Genomic DNA, 6,517 nt, shown 5'->3' with positions numbered 1-6,517 from the left:
TTTGCCTGGAACAACATTTGTTCACGTTATACGTCTTTTTAATCGTACCTAATGGAAAAGGTGTGAGAAGAAACTGTGCTTATGAAATTGCTGCCTTCCACAATCATCAATAAAAACACTTGTTCCACTTGCTCAACTGGCCTTCATTACGCTGTGAAAAAGTGAAAAACAGAACTTGAAGTTGAACTATAAAAAGAACCAGAAAGAGAAACGCAAATAGTCTCAGTTTCTCTCAAAGGTTTTGGAATGTCAGGAGTTGGCAACTTGATGGCGACTGGAGTCAGCGCTGGTTTTCTCGCTGTGTTTGGCTGGCTCGTATATGTATGGTCCATTGAACAAAACTCAAACTCTTCAAATATCCCCTCACATACATTTAATATTACACTTTATGAATAAATTTCTGACTGGCTAAATACACTTTCTAGGTTGAGCTCTATCAATCGTTTGGGGTTTGTTGCTAAGCAGAATCTCACTTTGGAAAAACTATCATTTTGTCAAATATACCAAATATTTTTTTTCATGCTATATTGTATTTTTTATTCATTGGATTATTTATATATTGAAATAGGAAAATTTTAAAATTTAAAATTGGAAACCACATACAGCCTTACTTCAATTAATAATAATAGAAACATTTTATAAATATTGAACTAATTGAGAAGAGTCCTGATCTTGAAATAAATATTGAATTATAAAAAATACTAAAAAAATAATTCAATAACCCGACCCTGGATGAGCGGCAGAAAATGGCTGGATGGATGGAATAATTTAAATTGCATACATATTCAAATGAACAAATATGTTCAGAAATATTCAAGTGTGAAATAAAAAGGTTTAAATTAATATTGATATAATTCCACATTAAAATAATTGAATAAATATTGTATTATTACATATACAAGCTTAAATATACATTGAAATAAATAAAAAAAAAAAGTCATGTATTTTTAAATGGCCTTATATAGATATGGGAAGTTCAAAGAAGTGACCAGTCTTGGTTCTGAAGTTCCGATGTAACCAGATACTGCCCTGAGAGAAAATAGGCCTGAGCATTGTTTATGGTGGGGGCAATTCTCTCGCCAGGTCAGTGACCTTCCAGGGTATGGAAGTAATTTAAGGTGGTCACGAGTAGACTGGTCGTATCAACGGGGAGACGCATCTGCTCTCCCTCTGGGGGACTTTTGGAGGGAAATCCCGAAGACTAGCGTGATGGGAATGCATATGCAACAAGGGAAAATTAGATATTCATGTCCTATTTGGGCATTCCCTGTAAGAAGGGAATGTCTGAGAGGGGGCTCGCACGTGCGCGGAGCGCACACATGCACACATTTTTGGGGAGACTTCTTTTGACATCAGCATGTGACGAGAATAAAATCTTTCTTCTTTCTTTGGTTCTTTTCCATCACCAATCCAGCCTTGCTCGGCTGCATCTCCGGAAGGCAGCAAGGACCCACACTTCAAAGACAAAATATACTACATATTGAAAGAAAAATAATACTCAAATATTGAAATAAGTATAGAATTGAATGAATAAACAACAAAGAAATAAATACCTCCTGGAAAATATTATTTATCAACATTCGTCAAAGCACAACATTTCGATCAGATTGAGTTCTTTCTTGCAAATTCTTAAACAATCGTAATTTTTTTACTTTTAATTTTTAAGTTACTTCAGTGCATTTCACACCTGTGCCTTCAGTGAAGTCCTACTTTGTACTACTTTAGAATTAGAAATTAGAAATCCCTTTATTGTCATTGTACTCAAGTGTGCAACGAGATTAGAGGGCTCCCCTCTCCAGTGCAATACAACAATAATACAGACAGGTGTAACCCAGTAGAGAAAACGCCATTTTATTTTGAAAAAACATTTATTTTGTTAAGAGGAAGTGTATATCTCTCGTCTACTTGATTTCCTGTTTGGAGTGTCATTCATCTGATTATGACTTTCTGATTCGTCAAAGTCAAGTTGTCCCGCCTTCTCGAGACGCTATCTCGAGATTAGCTGTGTATATCGTTCTTTTACGCCTGGACGCCCAACTGAAAGGTTGCGTGACGATATCTAATGCTAATGTGCCGTTCGGTGAGTGAAATACTTATTGAAGTTGATATAAATGTGACCAATAATAAAATGTTAATTGGGAAATGTTTTATCTTAAGTGTGGATACCAGTGAGAACTGAGGGTCTGTGACAAATCGACCGTGTTCGTACTTGAACGTCGTCTTGGTGAGTCGCCATGCACTTGCTATGGACTGTCGTAAAAACGTTTATGTGAGGCTAACGCTAAGATAACGTTAAGCTAATGCTAATCGCGAGTGGAAATGTACTGCTTGTTTACAGTGAAAGAGTTGATTTTACTTGTTTTAAGGTCTTTCTAAAGCAAGGTTTATGTTGATAAACAAATGTATAACTGCTCATTTTGATGTAATATGTGTTAAAAGTGAAATGTTGAATTGACTCAGTTATGTTTGTTATACAATTATTTCTTTATTGAAGTGATTGATATGTAAACCATAAAACATGGTTATTGAGAAATTGGACATATTGAGAAATGTGTTTATTGTTAGCTCATGAGTTCATTTCATGTGTTACAATGACAATTTGGAAAACATGCATGTAAATTAATAACTGTTATAAATGTGATATTTAGATGCAGTATTTATGATAATTGAAAACTATAGAGCTATAGCGACTGATGATACTGGAAACTGATAATAGACTTATTAGCTGCATACAATAATTTCATTATTGTTATGCAGGCTGGGTTTTTTGTCTTGGCATTAAACCAAGATCCGAAACTGAATGGATTCTCCTTTGATGGAGATGGCGAGCCTGAGCCCAGAACCACATCTGCGATAAAGGAACCACAGTCTTCACCAACTTCTTTGTGAACATCACGTGGTAACACACCTAATTACCACCACAACAAGACTTTTTTCCCCAAGACTACCGGAAAGAACATTGACTGACTTAAACAAAATATTACTGAGCTCAGTAGGACTTTGGGATTATTATTTCTAATTTTTGGGATTTGTGATTTATTTTATGTATATGATGCCGGCTGTGAATTTGTAAATAGTTGTTTTGTTTTCCATGTTAATACAGTTATTGTTGTTGCTCATTTCTGCCTCCAGCTATTTCATTCACACACCTATCAATTATCACTATTGTAGCCTTCGAGAATCTAGAGTCTGGTCCAATTTATTAAATATCAAACTAACACTATCTTTAAGTAATCGGGGGTTACACAAATATATAAATTAGATAAATAAATAAGAGAGTGCAAAGGAATTCAGTACTGAATAGGGTATATAAAAACACATCACAATGCTGTTCTGCAAGGTAAGGGTGTTCTCGTGTGTGTGTGTGAGAGTTCAGTACTTGAATGAATCCACATCAAAATACCATCATTTATGACACCACGGCTGGACAAATAATATCTAGAAACACTTACGCACCACTGAGTGAGTGTTGGACGATATAGCTTCTCTTGAAAGGTCCGACTTGAAAATGTCCTTGCAAGTGTATCTGCAATTAAATCCACAGGACCGTTTCAAACTTGTCTTTATCTTCGGGTTCATCATAAACAAAGGTGTTGAATACCTCGATGGCCTCCGGCATTGGTTCGCAAAAGGGCTATTTTTCTTTCGTCCGCTCTGTTTCCGACTCCCACGACGGCAAGGTGGAGCTGGAATTGTTGCTTGAACTCGCGTCCACATCTACCGTAATTTTCAGTGCTTCTGGTGGCCTTACGGAGTCCATCTCGCGTCAGTCCTTTTCTTGACCCGCGACCTGGTACCATGTAACGTTCTGTCTTCTAAGAAGTCACGCAGGTAATGTGATGCTGCAAGCTTGTGTGTCTTTATTTACTGACTTGCATTCTCATCTATGTGCAGACACACTTGTTCGTCTGGTAACCATTAATTGCACTCAATCACCTTTTTAAACTTGTTTGTGAAGCTTGTATCACTTGAATAAGATATTGTAATTAACGTAGACCCACCAAATTTTATATCTATATCTATATCAATTCCCAGACTGTTGTAAAAGCTTTCTTTGAATATAATCTAGACAGTGGCATCCTCACAGGCATTGCCCCCAGAAACAATTTTACAACGTATACATTTCGTTGTGCCGATAATCACCACAATCCAGAAGTGTTGGTTCGCAATAATGTCTGAATGATATCCAGCTAATATGGCACAATGTTAGAATTTGGCTTTGCAAGATGGGCAAATTATTCTTGAATTAAAAAAAATGTAGTTCACTGAGTTCAAATATCTAACTGTCTAGAGATTATAAATTAAGCCCTGAGCTAATGCTCGAATTTTGACAGTTTTTTGGCAAATCTTCAAAGCAAACCAAATGAAATAGTAACCATTTATGATAAAAAAATTAATAAATAAATAAAAATCCCAAACTAGAATTACGCAGATACCAAATTAAACCATTTTTTACGGGAAGAAAAGGTGCTCTCCAAGACGTAGACAGCTCCAAGAACCGCTGCAGTCTTCACCTCCTATTGTCTCCCGAATGCCTCCCTCCACCTCCACGCTGTGCCAACTCTGATTCTGTCAACTGGGGGAGGGTGTAGAGACAGTAAAATAATTGGGGGAGCTGTGGAGCAGAGCCCAAAATCAGTCGGGCCCCGTGTCCACAACCCCTCCGGCAGAGACGCACACAGAGCTACCTCTCCCGAGTGACCCGTTTCGTGAAATTTTGAAATTTAGTCACGTTCCCAAAACCGAAGAATTTGTAGTGGGTGCTGAAGTACGATACCCTGTTAGTGACGCGGAGTATTCAACATTCGTAATAGACGTCTGAACCCAGCCAACCGCCTCTACACACCGCTTTACCATGGGGCCTAGATCTTTAGTATGAAGACGCGCATCAATAGTCAATGTGATTTGTGGCTCAGCGAAAGTAAACAATTCATACCATTTCTGCTGCTCAGGGACAAGGCACGCATGCGAGGCAACGCCGGAAGACATAACACATATATAATCCTAATGCAAGATGTACTCATGACTAGATTTGGATGAATGCATTTTGATAAACCAAATCATGTGTGCAGTGGACCCAGTGGTCAATTGGTGAATGGGTGGAGGTTGGATCAGGAACAGGGCATACCCACCGCGGGAGGATGGAGAACCAGGTTTCAGAGCTGCCCTCAGATGTTTCAGTTCAGCCAGTGGAATGGTGGAGAGCACCACATATGCTCCGCGGCCCCCTGTCATGGAATGGGGTACCAGCGGGTTGGTGTCAAGAGTGCGTTGGGCGTGGGTAACTGAAAAATATGTAACTGACTAGTGCTGGGAGGAGTATGCAAATCGCTGTTGAGAGTCCGGTTAGAACTCCAATAATGAGGGTATGGTCTTGTGGTTCAGGTCTTTTAATAAGTTGCAGTCAAAGCACACATTTCTTGACGCTTCAATTTGTGTGGTTCTAAAAGGAAAATAATAAACATTGAACATTGCATGTTACTAATTAGCAGTGAAGCGTGGATTGTACAGACAAACAAACAGTGGTATTAATGCTGTAACTTACTTGTCTCACGCACAACTCAAAGCAGGATAAATGTGGACTACAACTCAAACTAAGCTCGAAAGACAGACTGACACGATTCTTCCCTCTTCCTCCTTCTTAAATACACGCACGCACGCCCACGCACGTGAGTTGGAGCACTAAACTCCGGCCTCTTAAAGGAGCCGGTGTCACAGTCTCTGAGCAGCCTTTTCAACATTTAGTTTCTTCCATTTCTGGAGTTCAGGAAATAGTACAAAGACAGATATCTTGGCGTCTTTTTCTTAATCTCACGAGAAAACTGCACTCGGGCGAGCACAGTCGAAAAATGCGCGCCATCTTTCAGCCCAGCTTCAGTTTTTATGTCAAGCGTAATGTAGGTTGAATCGGTCGTCCTCGCTCCCTCCCACGGCACGGGTCCACGTCCAAGGGAAGGTCCTCCCCAGGTTAATCATCGTCTGGATAAATTGATTCCCGTCTGGTCCCCAAGACTGGCACGCCAAGGCTGGCCTTCTCCGGCTGGCAGTCTCTCCGTCTCTCTTCGCTGGCATTCCTCTGTAATCTTGTCGATGTGCATGTGTGCGTGTGTATGTTGTTGGAATTTATCTTTAAATATATGTTAGAATTTAATTTTCAACCATTGTAAACTCAAATTAATAATCTGACTCCAATTTGTGACTTTACCCAACTCTCACTCATCCAACAATATGCACGCTCGTTCTGCAATAGAAAGGTATCAGAAAGCCGGCATTTTCACACACGAGTGGATTTATTCCTAACACACAAATCTACAACTTGAGTTTGGGTCCCTCTCAATACAGCTCTCTTTGTCTTCGCTGTTCAGCATTAATTTATAGACACAATATGCAAATGACACAGAGACAAAGGCATCCTGGTATGATTCTATTGGCTATGTGTATGCTGCAGTTAACATTAGCTTGCTTTTCTTGGTCTTTCTTCAAGTGGTGGCTCCTCCTGCTTGTGGTTGAAGGGTCC

At 39.3% G+C, this 6,517-nt stretch overlaps 1 long non-coding RNA gene across 1 annotated transcript; it reads left to right on the top strand.

Moving 5' to 3' along the window:
- The first annotated feature begins 1,192 nt into the window (after nucleotides 1-1,192).
- On the top strand, nucleotides 1,193-3,119 carry LOC148341776 (uncharacterized). The gene is made up of 2 exons (XR_015842066.1): nucleotides 1,193-2,224; nucleotides 2,758-3,119. It is a non-coding gene; the product is annotated as an uncharacterized LOC148341776 (long non-coding RNA).
- The last annotated feature ends 3,398 nt before the right edge of the window (nucleotides 3,120-6,517 follow it).

The sequence above is a fragment of the Idiotropiscis lumnitzeri genome, chromosome 2 (assembly GCF_059441095.1).
Source record: "Idiotropiscis lumnitzeri isolate Australia: NSW breed Sydney's pygmy pipehorse chromosome 2, RoL_Ilum_1.0, whole genome shotgun sequence".
Taxonomy (NCBI): domain Eukaryota; kingdom Metazoa; phylum Chordata; class Actinopteri; order Syngnathiformes; family Syngnathidae; genus Idiotropiscis; species Idiotropiscis lumnitzeri.
The sequence above is the reverse complement of the archived record's forward strand: the minus strand, read 5'-3'. Positions and strand labels throughout refer to the sequence as shown.